This window comes from Oncorhynchus keta, unplaced genomic scaffold, assembly GCF_023373465.1.
Source record: "Oncorhynchus keta strain PuntledgeMale-10-30-2019 unplaced genomic scaffold, Oket_V2 Un_contig_5250_pilon_pilon, whole genome shotgun sequence".
Classification (NCBI taxonomy): Eukaryota; Metazoa; Chordata; class Actinopteri; order Salmoniformes; family Salmonidae; genus Oncorhynchus; species Oncorhynchus keta.
This window is the reverse complement of record NW_026288195.1, coordinates 1-15,419: the sequence shown is the minus strand read 5'-3', so window position 1 is coordinate 15,419 and position 15,419 is coordinate 1. Positions and strand designations below refer to the sequence as shown.

At 49.4% G+C, this 15,419-nt stretch overlaps 1 long non-coding RNA gene across 1 annotated transcript; it reads left to right on the top strand.

The window, feature by feature from the left end:
• Positions 1-12,148: 12,148 nt before the first annotated feature.
• LOC127925191 (uncharacterized) lies at positions 12,149-14,849 on the top strand. Its single transcript, XR_008120035.1, has 3 exons — positions 12,149-12,227; positions 14,043-14,119; positions 14,805-14,849. It is a non-coding gene; the product is annotated as an uncharacterized LOC127925191 (long non-coding RNA).
• Positions 14,850-15,419: the final 570 nt, after the last annotated feature.

Here is a 15,419-nt window from a genome sequence, read left to right as displayed (position 1 = left end):
ACAGCTCCTACCAGGACGTACTGGTACCAGGACATACTGGTACCACAGCTCCTACCAGGACATCCTGGTACCACAGCTCCTACAGGACATCCTGGTACCACAGCTCCTACCAGGACATCCTGGTACCACAGCTCCTACCAGGACATGGTACCACAGCTGGTACCAGGACATCCTGGTACCACAGCTCCTACCAGGACATCCTGGTACCACAGCTCCTACCAGGACATCCTGGTACCACAGCTCCTACCAGGACATCCTGGTACCAGGACATACTGGTACCACAGCTCCTACCAGGACATCCTGGTACCACAGCTCCTACCAGGACATCCTGGTACCACACATCCTGGTACCACAGCTCCTACCAGGACATCCTGGTACCACAGCTCCTACCAGGACATCCTGGTACCACAGCTCCTACCAGGACATACTGGTACCACAGCTCCTACCAGGACATCCTGGTACCACAGCTCCTACCAGGACATCCTGGTACCACAGCTCCTACCAGGACATCCTGGTACCACAGCTCCTACCAGGACATCCTGGTACCACAGCTCCTACCAGGACCTGGTACCAGGACATACTGGTACCACAGCTCCTACCAGGACATCCTGGTACCACAGCTCCTACCAGGACATCCTGGTACCACAGCTCCTACCAGGACATCCTGGTACCACAGCTCCTACCAGGACATACTGGTCCTGGTACCACAGCTCCTACCAGGACATACTGGTACCACAGCTCCTACCAGGACATCCTGGTACCACAGCTCCTACAGGACATCCTGGTACCAGGACATCCTGGTACCACAGCTCCTACCAGGACATACTGGTACCACAGCTCCTACCAGGACATCCTGGTACCACAGCTCCTACCAGGACATACCACAGCTCCTACCAGGACATACTGGTACCACAGCTCCTACCAGGACATCCTGGTACCACAGCTCCTACCAGGACATACTGGTACCACAGCTCCTACCAGGACATCCTGGTACCACAGCTACCAGGACATACTGGGACCTACCAGGACATCCTGGTACCACAGCTCCTACCAGGACATCCTGGTACCACAGCTCCTACCAGGACATCCTGGTACCACAGCTACCAGGACATCCTGGTACCACAGCTCCTACTGGTACCAGGACATCCTGGTACCACAGCTCCTACCAGGACATCCTGGTACCACAGCTCCTACCAGGACATCCTGGTACCACAGCTCCTACCAGGACATCCTGGTACCACAGCTCCTACCAGGACATCCTGGTACCACAGCTCCTACCAGGACATCCTGGTACCCTGGACATACTGGTACCACAGCTCCTACCAGGACATCCTGGTACCACAGCTCCTACCAGGACATCCTGGTACCACAGCTCCTACCAGGACATCCTGGTACCACAGCTCCTACCAGGACATCCTGGTACCTGGACATCCTGGTACCACAGCTCCTACCAGGACATCCTGGTACCACAGCTCCTACCAGGACATCCTGGTACCACAGCTCCTACCAGGACATCCTGGTACCACAGCTCCTACCAGGACATCCTGGTACCACAGCTCCTACCAGGACATCCTGGTACCACAGCGTCCTACCAGGACATCCTGGTACCACAGCTCCTACCAGGACATCCTGGTACCACAGCTCCTACCAGGACATACTGGTACCACACATCCTGGTACCAGGACATCCTGGTACCACAGCTGGTACCAGGACATACTGGTTTGTACAGCAATCCTACCAGGACATCCTGGTACCACAGCCCTACCAGGACATCCTGGTACCACAGCTTACCAGGACATCCTGGTACCACAGCTCCTACCAGGACATCCTGGTACCAGGAAAACAAAACACCAAGACATCCTGGTACTCCTACCAGGACATCCTGGTACCACAGCTCCTACCAGACATCCTGGTACCACAGGACATTTAGTGGTACCACAGCTCCTACCAGGACATCCTGGTACCACAGCTCCTACCAGGACATACTGGTTGGACATACTGGTACCACAGCTCCTACCAACATCCTGGTACCACAGCTCCTACCAGGACATCCTGGTACCACAGCTCCTACCAGGACATCCTGGTACCACAGCTCCTACCAGGACATCCTGGTACCACAGCTCCTACCAGGACATACTGGTACCACAGCTCCTACCAGGACATCTGGTACCACAGCTCCTACCAGGACATCTGACCACAGCTCCTACCAGGACATCCTGGTACCACAGCTCCTACCAGGACATACTGGTACCACAGCTCCTACCAGGACATCCTGGTACCTGGACATCCTGGTACCACAGCTCCTACCAGGACATCCTGGTACCACAGCTCCTACCAGGACATACTGGTACCACAGCTCCTACCAGGACATCCTGGTACCTGGACATCCTGGTACCACAGCTCCTACCAGGACATCCTGGTACCACAGCTCCTACCAGGACATCCTGGTACCACAGCTCCTACCAGGACGTACTGGTACCAGGACATACTGGTACCACAGCTCCTACCAGGACATCCTGGTACCACAGCTCCTACCAGGACATACTGGTACCACAGCTCCTACCAGGACATACTGGTACCACAGCTCCTACCAGGACATACTGGTACCACAGCTCCTACCAGGACATACTGGTACCACAGCTCCTACCAGGACATCCTGGTACCACAGCTCCTACCAGGACATCCTGGTACCACAGCTCCTACCAGGACATACTGGTACCACAGCTCCTACCAGGACATCCTGGTACCACAGCTCCTACCAGGACATCCTGGTACCACAGCTCCTACCAGGACATCCTGGTACCACAGCTCCTACCAGGACATCCTGGACATCCTGGACATCCTGGTACCACAGCTCCTACCAGGACATCCTGGTACCACAGCTCCTACCAGGACATACTGGTACCAGGACATCCTGGTACCACAGCTCCTACCAGGACATCCTGGTACCACAGCTCCTACCAGGACATCCTGGTACCACATCCTGGTACTCCTACCAGGACATCTACATCCTGGTACCACAGCTCCTACCAGGACATCCTGGTACCTAGGACATAATGGTTAACAGCTCCTACCAGGACATCCTGGTACCAACATCCTACTAAGCTCCTACCAGGACATACTGGTACACAGCTCCTACCAGGACATCCTGGTACCTGGACAACTGGTAACAGCTCCTACCAGGACATCCTGGTAGCTCCTACCAGGACATCCTGGTACCACAGCTCCTAACAGGACATCCTGGTACCACAGCTCCTACCTGGACATCCTGGTACCACAGCTCCTAACAGGACATCCTGGTACCTGGACATCCATGCTTCAGCAACGTCTGGGCAGAGGAGAGTGCCCAACGGGCTCGTTCTAACTGCAGCAGAACAAGTACAGTACGACAGACCTGATCAACAAATCACCTTGCATCTTAAAATAACTACTCCTTAATATTTGTAGATCAATCAGTCACAATTCACCCAACTAATATATTACGGTTTTGATATTCTCGAACATACAGCTATATATCTTTAATAATTGACTCAACTACAAAAACAAAACAAAAAGATCCGATAGAACTTGATCCCCAGACTGCACCGCCGATGTCCGTGAACTGACGTCGCCAGTCTTGATTTAGTGTCGGTTGTTTTCGATTTCCGGTTCGTGTTCGTTTGTCAGCCAAATATTTGAATGTTGTTTTGTTGTTTCAATAACATCCGAGTTAATGAGATTGAACGACCTATACATAGCGTTTTGTTAACTATCACATAGCTAGCTCATTAGTTGATATATAAACTGGTTAACAACAGTAGGTCATTCTAAGTATTAAACTAGTAGAGATTATTGTTGTCTGTCGTTAAGCTAACTTCGGGCTAGTAACTTAGCCCAAACAGAGACTAGTTAACTGAACAGAAAGTGCAGAAAAAGCAAACCTGAGAAATCACAGTAGCCAACTCCGCCAGTGAACACTCAGGTAAAGTGACAACCTAATAGTTAACTAGTACAGCATACAGTTGTCTAAAACTAATAGTTAACTAGTGTACTGCTTCTCTTATTTTATTAACTAGTACTATATAGTTTACTACTATAGTTTCCTTAACCTTACTAACTAACTAATAGTTAACTAGTACAGTACTATATAGTTGACTAACGCTACTAACTAACTAATAGTTAACTAGTACAGTACTATATAGTTGTCTAACGTTACTAACTAACTAATAGTTAACTAGTACAGTACTATATAGTTGTCTAACGTTACTAACTAACTAATAGTTAACTAGTACAGTACTATATAGTTGTCTAACGTTACTAACTAACTAATAGTTAACTAGTACAGTACTATATAGTTGACTAACGTTACTAACTAACTAATAGTTAACTAGTACAGTACTATATAGTTGTCTAACGTTACTAACTAACTAATAGTTAACTAGTACAGTACTATATAGTTGTCTAACGTTACTAACTAACTAATAGTTAACTAGTACAGTACTATATAGTTGTCTAACGTTACTAACTAACTAATAGTTAACTAGTACAGTACTATATAGTTGTCTAACGTTACTAACTAACTAATAGTTAACTAGTACAGTACTATATAGTTGTCTAACGTTACTAACTAACTAATAGTTAACTAGTACAGTACTATATAGTTGTCTAACGTTACTAACTAACTAATAGTTAACTAGTACAGTACTATATAGTTGTCTAACGTTACTAACTAACTAATAGTTAACTAGTACAGTACTATATAGTTGTCTAACGTTACTAACTAACTAATAGTTAACTAGTACAGTTGTCTAACTACTAACTAACTATAGTTAACTAGTACTAATATAGTTGTTAGTAACTAACTAATAGTTAACTAGTACAGTACTATATAGTTGTCTAACGTTAGTAACTAATAGTTAACTAGTACAGTACTATATAGTTGTCTAACGTTAGTAACTAATAGTTAACTAGTACAGTACTATATAGTTGTCTAACGTTAGTAACTAATAGTTAACTAGTACAGTACTATATAGTTGTCTAACGTTAGTAACTAATAGTTAACTAGTACAGTACTATATAGTTGACTAACGTTAGTAATTAACCTATAACAGTAGTTAGTTAGCTTGCTAGCTGTCTCTAACGTTACAGGTGTAATCAAAGATGGGTATGTGGTACTAAATGTTAACTAACTTACCTAGTAACGTTAGTTAGTTAGTTAGTTAGTTAGTTCAAGTTGATGTAGTTAACTAGTTGGGCTTTTTGATAAACTTCCAGCTTCCAACTTTCTCCTGTTGAACTTGTTTAGCAAGTTAGCTGGAGTTGTCCAAGCTTCAGGCTAACTTACTAGTTAGGTAGCGTGAAGTCATACAAACACACCCTTATCTAACGTTAACTAACTACATTCCACATTTTTCAACTATCGTCAGCTACCTAAGTTGGCTACAAAAAAGTTTTAGGATCAAGTTCAAAGTTTTGTAAACTACTAACGTTAGTTTAACGACAGCCCAAGTTCAGCAACCAAACAACCCCATCCGCTGAGTTACTGTTAGGCTTGGAGTTGACTGCAGTAGCTATCGAGTTAACCGTTTCTCTACATACACTTGTCCTGCACCTTGACATCTCTCCTGTGTGTGTTGGGGTATATAATGGGTCCTGTCTGTCAGAACAGTACAGGGTATTAACTGTGTGTGTTGGGGTATATAATGGGTCCTGTCTGTCAGAACAGTACATGGTATTAACTGTGTGTGTTGGGGTATATAATGGGTCCTGTCTGTCAGAACAGTACAGGGTATTAACTGTGTGTGTTGGGGTATATAATGGGTCCTGTCTGTCAGAACAGTACAGGGTATTAACTGTGTGTGTTGGGGTATATAATGGGTCCTGTCTTGTCAGAACAGTACAGGGTATTAACTGTGTGTGTTGGGGTATATAATGGGTCCTGTCTGTCAGAACAGTACAGGGTATTAACTGTGTGTGTTGGGGTATATAATGGGTCCTGTCTGTCAGAACAGTACAGGGTATTAACTGTGTGTGTTGGGGTATATAATGGGTCCTGTTTGTCAGAACAGTACAGGGTATTAACTGTGTGTGTTGGGGTATATAATGGGTCCTGTCTGTCAGAACAGTACAGGGTATTAACTGTGTGTGTTGGGGTATATAATGGGTCCTGTCTGTCAGAACAGTACAGGGTATTAACTGTGTGTGTTGGGGTATATAATGGGTCCTGTCTGTCAGAACAGTACAGGGTATTAACTGTGTGTGTTGGGGTATATAATGGGTCCTGTCTGTCAGAACAGTACAGGGTATATTAACTGTATGTGTTGGGGTATATAATGGGTCCTGTCTGTCAGAACAGTACAGGGTATTAACTGTGTGTGTGTGTGTGTGTGTGTGTGGGTCCTGTCTGTCAGAACAGTACAGGGTATTAACTGTGTGTGTTGGGGTATATAATGGGTCCTGTCTGTCAGAACAGTACAGGGTATTAACTGTGTGTGTTGGGGGGATATAATGGGTCCTGTTTGTCAGAACAGTACAGGGTATTAACTGTGTGTGTTGGGGTATATAATGGGTCCTGTCTGTCAGAACAGTACAGGGTATTAACTGTGTGTGTTGGGGTATATAATGGGTCCTGTCTGTCAGAACAGTACAGGGTATTAACTGTGTGTGTTGGGGTATATAATGGGTCCTGTCTGTCAGAACAGTACAGGGTATTAACTGTGTGTGTTGGGGTATATAATGGGTCCTGTCTGTCAGAACAGTACAGGGTATTAACTGTGTGTTGGTGTGTGTGTTGGTGTGTAGGGGGATGGTGTCTAGTGTTGTTGGTCAGTGTGTGTCTGTGAGCAGCGTGTCACCCAGGCAGTGTGATTGACTATGGTGGACAGACCTGACCATGATGATGACGAGGTAACCTTTAACCTCTCCTGGCCAGCTTCAACAAACCACCATGCAGCCAAGGTAACCTTTAACCTCTCATGGGGGGCTTCTGACAAACCTGAGGCAAGATGTCAGCATACTAGAGGCTACAGATAACCTCTCACCCTGTCCTGTGTCTGTGACCATGATGATGTCAGCATACTAGTAACCTTAACCTCTCACCCTGTCCTGGTCGGGCGCTGGAGGAACTTTCACCATATCAGACTCTGACAAACCTGACCATGATGATGTCAGCATACTAGAGGTAACCTTTAACCTCTCACCCTGTCCTGCTTTCTGACAAACCTGACCATGATGATGTCAGCATACTAGAGGTAACCTTTAACCTCTCACCCTGTCCTGCTTTCTGACAAACCTGACCATGATGATGTCAGCATACTAGAGGTAACCTTTAACCTCTCACCCTGTCCTGCTTTCTGACAAACCTGACCATGATGATGTCAGCATACTAGAGGTAACCTTTAAACCCCTGACCTCTCACCCTGTCCTGGTGTCTGACCAGCCAGATGATGTCAGCATACTAGAGGTAACCTTTAACCCTTGACCTCTGACCTCTCAGCCTGTCCTGGTGCCTGACCAGCCAGATGATGATGTCAGCATACTAGAAGTAACCTCTGACCTCTCACCCTGTCCTGGTGTCTGACCAGCCAGATGATGATTATAGCATACTACTGGTAACCTTTAACCCCTGACCTCTAAATACTTAATCTAACCCCTGACCTTTAACTAGGGATGCAAATGTTGGTCAATTTTCCTGCCGACGATTCGACCCTCATTAACCGGTTACTAACGGTTACGTTAACTTGTGTCAGAGCCTAATTGAAAGAGGCAACAGTGCAAGCCGATCGTCTCACAGCTGAAAAGCTACAGTATTAATGAACATACAACTACTGTAACGAACTAGCCCCTGTTAAACATCATTTACAATATAGCTATGAAGCTGGGAGGCTCCTCTTGTTAATCAATATGAAGCTGGGAGGCTCCTCTTGTTAATCAATATGAAGCTGGGAGGCCCCGCCTCTTGTTAATCAATATGAAGCTGGGAGGCCCCGCCTCTTGTTAATCAATATGAAGCTGGGAGGCCCTCCTCTTGTTAATCAATATGAAGCTGGGAGGCTCCTCCTCTTGTTAATCAATATGAAGCTGGGAGGCTCCTCTTGTTAATCAATATGAAGCTGGGAGGCTCCTCTTGTTAATCAATATGAAGCTGGGAGGCTCCTCTTGTTAATCAATATGAAGCTGGGAGGCTCCTCTTGTTAATCAATATGAAGCTGGGAGGCTCCTCTTGTTAATCAATATGAAGCTGGGAGGCTCCTCTTGTTAATCAATATGAAGCTGGGAGGCTCCTCTTGTTAATCAATATGAAGCTGGGAGGCTCCTCTTGTTAATCAATATGAAGCTGGGAGGCTCCTCTTGTTAATCAATATGAAGCTGGGAGGCTCCTCTTGTTAATCAATCTGGGAGGCTCTTGTTAATCAATATGAAGCTGGGGGCTCCTCCTCTGTTAATCAATATGAAGCTGGGAGGCTCCTCTTGTTAATCAATATGAAGCTGGGAGGCTCCTCCTTGTTAATCAATATGAAGCTGGGAGGCTCCTCTTGTTAATCAATATGAAGCTGGGAGGCTCCTCCTCTTGTTAATCAATATGAAGCTGGGAGGCTCCTCCTCTTGTTAATCAATATGAAGCTGGGATCCTCCTCTTGTTAATCAATATGAAGCTGGGAGGCTCCTCTTGTTAATCAATATGAAGCTGGGAGGCTCCTCTTGTTAATCAATATGAAGCTGGGAGGCTCCTCTTGTTAATCAATATGAAGCTGGGAGGCTCCTCTTGTTAATCAATATGAAGCTGGGAGGCTCCTCTTGTTAATCAATATGAAGCTGGGAGGCTCCTCTTGTTAATCAATATGAAGCTGGGAGGCTCCTCTTGTTAATCAATATGAAGCTGGGAGGCTCCTCCTCTTGTTAATCAATATGAAGCTGGGAGGCTCCTCCTCTTGTTAATCAATATGAAGCTGGGAGGCTCCTCTTGTTAATCAATATGAAGCTGGGAGGCTCCTCTTGTTAATCAATATGAAGCTGGGAGGCTCCCCTTCTTGTTAATCAATATGAACCTGGGAGGCTCCTCTTGTTAATCAATATGAACCTGGGAGGCTCCTCTTGTTAATCAATATGAAGCTGGGAGGCTCCTCCTCTTGTTAATCAATATGAAGCTGGGAGGCTCCTCCTCTTGTTAATCAATATGAAGCTGGGAGGCTCCTCTTGTTAATCAATATGAAGCTGGGAGGCTCCTCCTCTTGTTAATCAATATGAACCTGGGAGGCTCCTCTTGTTAATCAATATGAAGCAGGGAGGCTCCTCTTGTTAATCAATATGAAGCTTGGAGGCTCCCCTTGTTAATCAATATTCTCCCTCCCCTTTTCTCTCTCTCCCTCCTCTCTTTCTTTCTCTCCCCTCTCTTTCTCTCTCTCTCCCATCTTCTCTTTCTCTCTCCCATCTTCTCTTTCTCTCTCCCATCTTCTCTTTCTCTCTCCCCTCCTCTCTTTCTCTCTCTCCCCTCCTCTCTTTCTCTCTCTCCCCTCCTCTCTTTCTCTCTCTCTCCCTCCTCTCTTTCTCTCTCTCCCCTCCTCTCTTTCTCTATCTCCTTTCCTCCTCTCTTTCTCTCTCTCCCCTCCTCTCTTTCTCTCTCTCTCTCCCCTCCTCTCTTTCTCTCTCTCTCTCCTCCTCTCTTCTCTTTCTCTCTCTCTCTCCCCCCCATCCTCTCTTTCTCTCTCCTCTCTCCTCCTCCTCTCTTTCTCTCTCTCTCTCTCCTCTCTTTCTCTCTCTCTCTCTCTCTCTCCTCTCCTCTCTCTTTCTCTCTCTCTCTCCCCTCCTCTCTTCCTCTCTCTCTTCTCTCTCTCTCTCCTCTCTTTCTCTCTCTTCTTTCTCTCTCTCTCCCTCCTCTCTTTCTCTCTCTCTCCCTCTTCTCTTTCTCTCTCCCCTCTTCTCTTTCTCTCTCCCCTCCTCTCTTTCTTTCTCTCCCCTCTCTTTCTCTCTCTCTCTCTCTCCCATCTTCTCTTTCTCTCTCCCCTCCTCTCTTTCTCTCTCTCCCCCTCCTCTCTTTCTCTCTCTCCCCTCCTCTCTCTCTCCAGCCCCTGAATCCTGCCCGGCGACGTGTGATTCGTCCAGCAGCACTGTGGGGTGTGGCCTCTGAAGGCGATGGACCAATCATAGAGCTAAAAGAGGTTGACGGTCATCGGACTGCACCCCTTCCACCCACCTCACAGTACAGAGACATCACCGCCCCATCCAGCTCACAGTACAGAGACCGAGACGCCTCGGCCCCATCCACCTCACAGTACAGAGACCGAGACGCCTCGGCCCCATCCACCTCACAGTACAGAGACCGAGACGCCTCGGCCCCATCCACCTCACAGTACAGAGACCGAGACGCCTCGGCCCCATCCACCTCACAGTACAGAGACCGAGACGCCTCGGCCCCATCCACCTCACAGTACAGAGACATCACCGCCCCATACAGCTCACAGTACAGAGACCGAGACGCTCCGCCCCATCCACCTCACAGTGCCACTCAGACAGAGACGCTCCGCCCATCCACCTCACAGTACAGAGACGCCTCCGCCCCATCCACCTCACAGTACAGAGACGCTCGAGACGCCTCCGCCCCATCCACCTCAAAGTACAGAGACCGAGACGCCTCCGCCCCATCCACCTCACAGTACAGAGACGGAGACGCTCCGCCCCCCATCCACCTCACAGTACAGAGACGGAGACGCCTCCGCCCCATCCACCTCACAGTACAGAGACCGAGACGCCTCCGCCCCATCCACCTCACAGTACAGAGACCGAGACGCCTCCGCCCCATCCACCTCACAGTACAGAGACCGAGACGCCTCCGCCCCATCCACCTCACAGTACAGAGACGCCTCCGCCCCATCCACCTCACAGTACAGAGACGGAGACGCCTCCGCCCCATCCACCTCACAGTACAGAGACCGAGACGCCTCCGCCCCATCCACCTCACAGTACAGAGACGGAGACGCCTCCGCCCCATCCACCTCACAGTACAGAGACGGAGACGCCTCCGCCCCATCCACCTCACAGTACAGAGACCGAGACGCTCCGCCCCATCCACCTCACAGTACAGAGACCGAGACGCTCCGCCCCATCCACCTCACAGTACAGAGACCGAGACGCCTCCGCCCCATCCACCTCACAGTACAGAGACCGAGACGCCTCCGCCCCATCCACCTCACAGTACAGAGACCGAGACGCCTCCGCCCCATCCACTTCACAGTACAGAGACGCCTCCGCCCACCTCCGCCTCATCCACCTCACAGTACAGAGACACCTCCGCCCCATCCACCTCACAGTACAGAGACACCTCCGCCCCATCCACCTCACAGTACAGAGACACCTCCGCCCCATCCACCTCACAGTACAGAGACAGAGACGGAGACGCCTCCGCCCCATCCACCTCACAGTACAGAGACGGAGACGCCTCCGCCCCATCCACTTCACAGTACAGAGACACCTCCGCCCCATCCACCTCACAGTACAGAGACACCTCCGCCCCCATCCACCTCACAGTACAGAGACGGAGACACCTCCGCCCCATCCACCTCACAGTACAGAGACGGAGACACCTCCGCCCCATCCACCTCAACCCAGACCAGACATCAACCCTTCACCAGGCCTGTCCTGCAGGGAGGTCAAGTTAGTTTTGCTCCCTCAGGTCCAGCCCCCTGCACCTCTTCAGCCCCATGCCCGGCCCCGATCCCCCTACAGCAGCTCCACCCTGGACCCCTCAACCAGCCTCCCCTTTCCCCCAGGCTCTCCTCTAACCCATGCCTTCCAGATCCAACAACCCAGATCCCTTCATCCCCAGGTCGCTCCCCAGCCCGTGCCTGCTCCCCATCGGTGTCCTGCGGGCCCCTGTGGCGTCCCTGCCCCCCGCCGTGCTGATAGCTGCTGCCCCGAGCGTCTGGGCCTCCCAGAGACCGGTCATCGCATCACCCTGGGCAGCCAGACTCTTGGGGGCCTTAACCCCAGTCCGGAGGCCCGCTGCTGACACACGGCCGCCCTCTGTCCCTGGAGCCACAGGTGGTGGTTGTGGTCAATCGGCCGGCCACTCAACCTCCTCCCCATCCCGGCTTTCGCTGTTCCCTGAACCCTAACCCCATAGTCCCAGCCCCTGTCGTCCCAGTCGTCCCCAGGACAGCGGAGGAGAGGGCAGGTCCTCAGACCAACAGGAAGTCCAGGGACCAGAGACACCTCAGCTCCAGCCCCACGTCAGAGCACTGGTCAGAGGAGTGGTGAGTCGTACAGACATGACTGGTAGTGACCCTCACTTCTAATGGGTAGCGGCCCTCACTTCTAATGGGTAGCGGCCCTCACTTCTAATGGGTAGCTTCTAATGGGTAGCTACCCTCACTTCTAATGGGTAGTTACCCTCACTTCTAATGGGTAGTTACCCTCACTTCTAATGGGTAGCGGCTCTCACTTCTAATGGGTAGCTCCTAATGGGTAGCTACCCTCACTTCTAATGGGTAGTTACCCTCACTTCTAATGGGTAGCTTCTAATGGGTAGCTACCCTCACTTCTAATGGGTAGCGGCCCTCACTTCTAATGGGTAGCTTCTAATGGGTAGCTACCCTCACTTCTAATGGGTAGCGGCCCTCACTTCTAATGGGTAGTGACCCTCACTTCTAATGGGTAGCGGCCCCTCACTTCTAATGGGTAGCGGCCCTCACTTCTAATGGGTAGCTACCTCACTTCTAATGGGTAGTTACCTCACTTCTAATGGGTAGCGGCCCTCACTTCTAATGGGTAGCTCCTAATGGGTAGCTACCCTCACTTCTAATGGGTAGTGACCCTCACTTCTAATGGGTAGCGGCCCTCACTTCTAATGGGTAGCGGCTCACTTCTAATGGGTAGCTACCCTCACTTCTAATGGGTAGCTACCCTCACTTCTAATGGGTAGCGGCCCTCACTTCTAATGGGTAGTGACCCTCACTTCTAATGGGTAGCGGCCCTCACTTCTAATGGGTAGCGGCCCTCACTTCTAATGGGTAGCGGCCCTCACTTCTAATGGGTAGCGGCCCTCACTTCTAATGGGTAGTGACCCTCACTTCTAATGGGTAGTGAACCCTCACTTCTAATGGGTAGTGAACCTCACTTCTAATGGGTAGTGGCCCTCACTTCTAATGGGTAGCAACCTCACTTCTAATGGGTAGCGACCTCACTTCTAATGGGTAGCGACCTCACTTCTAATGGGTAGCGACCCTCACTTCTAATGGGTAGCGGCCCTCACTTCTAATGGGTAGCGGCCCTCACTTCTAATGGGTAGTGGCCCTCACTTCTAATGGGTAGTGGCCCTCACTTCTAATGGGTAGTGGCCCTCACTTCTAATGGGTAGCTTCTAATGGGTAGCGGCCCTCACTTCTAATGGCTCGTGACCCTCACTTCTAATGGGTAGCTTCTAATGGGTAGTTACCCTCACTTCTAATGGGTAGCGCCCTCACTTCTAATGGGTAGCGGCCCTCACTTCTAATGGGTAGCGGCCCTCACTTCTAATGGGTAGTGGCCCTCACTTATAATGGGTAGTGGCCTCACTTCTAATGGGTAGCTTCTAATGGGTAGTTACCCTCACTTCTAATGGGTAGCGGCCCTCACTTATAATGGGTAGTGACCTCACTTCTAATGGGTAGCTTCTAATGGGTAGCGGCCCTCACTTCTAATGGGTAGTGACCCTCACTTCTAATGGGCGTCTCTCACTTCTAATGGCTTGTTACCCTCACTTCCAATGGCTTGTGACTCTCACTTCTAATGGGTAGCCTCACTTATAATGGGTAGTTACCTCTGCTTCTCTAATGGGTAGCTTCACTAATGGGTCGTGACCCTCACTTCTAATGGGTAGCTTCTACGGGTAGTGACCCTCACTTCTAATGGGTAGTGACCCTCACTTCTAATGGGTAGCGGCTCTCACTTCTAATGGGTAGTGGCCCTCACTTCTAATGGGTAGTGACCCTCACTTCTAATGGCTCGTGACCCTCACTTCTAATGGGTAGCGGCCCTCACTTCTAATGGGTAGTTATATCTAGTATGTCTATAACTCCTCTCCTCTCCAGGTGGATCTGTTTCCTGATGTCCAGGAGAACTATGTAGCAGAACTGATCCAGACCAATGACCTGAAAGACCTCAATGTGTAAGAACTACAACTATCTCCATGACTACCACTGACCTGAAATTATCTCAATCTGTTAGAACTACAACTATCTCCATGACTACCACTGACCTGAAAGACCTCAATGTGTAAGAACTACAACTATCTCCATGACTACCACTGACCTAAAAGAATCTCAATCTGTTAGAACTACAACTATCTCCATGACTACCACTGACCTGAAAGACCTCAATGTGTAAGAACTACAACTATCTCCATGACTACCACTGAACTGAAAGAATCTCAATCTGTTAGAACTACAACTATCTCCATGACTACCACTGACCTGAAAGATCCCAATCTGTTAGACTTGAAATGTGAAATGTGGTTGTCTGAAATGTTGTTGACTAAATATAAAACTCCTGACTAGTTTTCACTGACCTGTACTAATTGTAACTCCTATCTGTGTCGGTGTATTTAATGTGAGTTTCTGTGTCCAGTATCTGTAAATGTTGTTGGAGAACCCAGCCTTCCTCAGAAAGAGTTCAGCCGCGGCTCAGAGCAGCATGCTACTGGAACCCTGTGTGCACAGGTAGTGTGTGTGTGAACCCTGTGTTAGCTAGTGGGCCTGTGAGAGAGCATGCTACCAGCATTGTAACTCTGTGTGTTAGCTATGGCCGCTGTCAGAGTGCTACTGGAACCCTAACCTGTGAGTTTCTGTGTCCAGTATCTGTAACATGTTGTTGGAGAACCCAGCCTTCCCTCAGAGAGACGTTCAGCCTCCGCGACTCAGAGCAGCATGCTACTGGAACCCTGCAACGACAACGCACAGGTAGAGACGTGTGAACCCTGTGTGTTAGCTAGGATGGGCCTCCCGCGGCTCAGAGCAGCATGCTACAGGAACCCTGTGTGTTAGCTAGGGATGGGCCTCCGCGGCTCAGAGCAGCATGCTACAGAGGAACCCTGTGTGTTAGCTAGGGATGGGCCTCCATGACTCAGAGCAGCATGCTAGAGAGGAACCCTGTGTGTTAGCTAGGGATGGGCCTCCCGCGGCTCAGAGCAGCATGCTACTGGAACCCTGTGACAACTCACAGGTAGAGACGTGTGTGAACCCTGTGTGTTAGCTAGGGATGGGCCTCCCGCGGCTCAGAGCAGCATGCTACTGGAACCCTGCAACGACAACTGGTGAGACGGTGTGAACCCCAGCTAGGGATGGGCCTCCGCGGCTCAGAGCAGCATGCTACTGGAACCCTGCAACGACAACTCACAGGTAGCGACGTGTGTGAACCCTGTGTGTTAGCTAGGACTCCCCAAGTGTTAGTCCTGTCTCTCTGAACGCCCC